This window comes from Engraulis encrasicolus, chromosome 14 (assembly GCF_034702125.1).
Source record: "Engraulis encrasicolus isolate BLACKSEA-1 chromosome 14, IST_EnEncr_1.0, whole genome shotgun sequence".
Taxonomy (NCBI): Eukaryota; Metazoa; Chordata; class Actinopteri; order Clupeiformes; family Engraulidae; genus Engraulis; species Engraulis encrasicolus.
In genome coordinates, this window is record NC_085870.1 from 4,656,753 (window position 1) to 4,659,572 (window position 2,820).

Sequence of the window (2,820 nt, forward strand, 5' to 3'; positions counted from 1 at the left end):
CTGGTCTCATCTCAGCACCATGAGGCTAATGAAGTTCTATTGAGAGGTGCGGGGGAGGGGTGTGTGTGTGTGTGTGTGCGTGCGTGCGTGCGTGCGTGTGTGTGTGTGTGTGCGGGCCGTACTGAGATGGTAAATGAACGTGTCTGCCAACAGCGAGCCGCTAAAGCGCGACCAGGAGAGAAGAGAAGCATTCGCGGCCCTGATTGATCCATCTAATAGAGGAAGTGGCATTTATGTATCAGACGACCGCAGAGAGAGCGGGTGTTGGGGTGGTTGGGTATGGGTTTGTGTGTGTGTGTCTGTGAGGGGGAGGTTCCAAACAGCCAATTAGGCTAACCAATTAAGCTATATTCCTCCTTCCAAAACACCCCCTCCCCTCCCCTTCCCCTCCCCTCCCCATACCAGTGTACCCCGCTTCACTCCTCATCCTGCCCCTGTCTCTTGTGTCAGTCTATTCCACTTTGCCCGCCTCTTTTTCAACCCGTTTTTTGACCAGATGCTGTACCTACCATATCACATGATTCATTTCTTAGCCTCTCCTCGTCGTCTCCGCTCCTTGTCTACATGTGACCACCTCAGTTTCTCTCTAGACCAGGGGTTCCCAACCTTTTCCAACGTGGGGCCCACTCGAAATTGTCACAAATGTTCGGGGCCCACCTCTGACCCAATTACGAATAAAACTCACATAAATCAGCAGCAACACACACCAAAATATGATTATTATTTTTGGAAAATGATTTCAAGGCCCACTTGGAATACCTTCAGGGCCCACCAGTGGGCCCCGGCCCATAGTTTGAGAATCACTGTTCTAGCTGCTTTTCATTTGATTTCCCCCCGTTATCCTCCTTCTACCTCCTCCATTGTGCTATAGCTCCTTCTCTCATTCCTACCCTTTCCACTCTCACTCTATCCTCCTTTTTCCGCTAGTACGTCCATCTTTTCTTTCCATCACAGTGTTCCTTGGTCTCTCTCTCTCTCTCTCTCTCTCTCTCTCTCTCTCTCTCTCTCTCTTACCCTTTCCACTCTCACTCTATCCTCCTTTCTCCGCTAGTACGTCCATCTTTTCCTTCCATCACAGTGTTCCTTGGTCTCTCTCTCTCTCTCTCTCTCTCTCTCTCTCTCTCTTTCTCTCTCTCTCTCTCTCTCTCTCTCTCTCTCTCTCTCTCTCTCTCTCTCTCTCTCTCTCTCTCTCTCTCTCTCTCTCTCTCTCTCTCTCGTGTTTATTCCTGCTCTCCTCTTTCTTGTCCTCCTCCTGTCTCTCATCTTTCTTGTCCTCCTCCTGCTCTCCTCTTTCTTGTCCTCCTCCTGTCTCTCCTCTTTCTTGTCCTCCTCCTGCTCTCCTCTTTCTTGTCCTCCTCCCATCTCTCCTCTTTCTTGTCCTCCTCCCATCTCTCCTCTTTCTTGTCCTCCTCCTGCTCTCCTCTTTCTTGTCCTCCTCCTGTCTCTCCTCTTTCTTGTCCTCCTCCTGTCTCTCCTGTCTGCGTCTTTGTCTGGCGGCTTCCCCAGTCGTCAGCGGCGCCTGCCTCTCTGATTGGCTGGAGGAGGAGGATGAGGTCATCCCACCGAACCCCACAGCTCAGCAGCATCCATGACACAGGGGAGCAACATGGCGTTCAACACCACCCTCCCCTCCCCTGCCCTCACCACGCCAGTAGCCATCCCACGGAGGAATCAGGCGTTCAACACCACCTACCTTTCCCTCCCCTCCCCAGTCATGGATGGACTGGACATGATTACCTTGGCTACTGTGACATACTATTCATTTTTTGCACTAGACCAGACACCGTTAAAGGGTTTGACATTAACGTACACTGCAATAACCACTGTGGTGCAGCATGCTAAGCCCCACACATTTGGGCTTACATTGCCCACGTGGACCCCGGTTTTCTCTCCCAGTCATTTCATGTACTGTCACACAATAATAATTTATCCCCCCCCCCCTCAAAAAAAAAAAAAAACATCCCCAAAATAAGAGGATTTACGGCCCTTCTGTGGCACTGGGCTGCCACACTGATGACCCGGGTTTGATTCCGGCCCGGGTCATTTTTCCAAACTTCCCCCATCTCTCTCTCCCACTCACTTCCTGTCAACAACTGTCCTATCTAATAAAGGCATTAAAAATATTTTTTAAAAGAAGTGGATTTATATTTTTATAAATCATCTCTGCACTGCCCTAATCTGGTTGGCTGGCTGGCAGGTACCTTCTGGCGTGGAATAAAAAGGAATGGAGGGTACGAAGGGGGAGGACGATGACGAAGGAAATAGAGATGTAGGGAGGAGAAGGGGAGGGGGGGGGGTCTTCAACACCAGAGAGGGTGAGGAGGAGATGTAGGGAGGAGAAGGGGAAGGGGAGGGAGGGTCTTCAACACCAGAGAGGTTGAGGAGGTGTGAAACATGGAAGAGTAATGTGACACACTGTGCTGTTGGGGAAGGGCAATGTAATGTAATGTGTGTTGGAGATAAAATGAATAAAATAAACAGAGAGGGAAAATGGCATCCAGCAGAGTCTCCCCTGAGACTGCTGTGTTTGCTTTTGAAAATGAGAACCTGCATTTACTATATGGAAGAATTAATTAACGCATCCAAACAAAGAAGGGTAACACTATTACCAATCATGAATAACTGAATGCACTGGAATACAGAAGCAAGAAAACTTCGTCTTTTTTTAAATACATAGCACATTGGAATTTATCATGAAAAACAATGAAGCATCATACAGTACAAACCCTCCCCCCCTTAAATGAGAATTAATGAATCTGAATGCACCTATAATGAATGAATAATCTGGAAGTGTTTTAAGTTTAGAATCCAAACAATAAG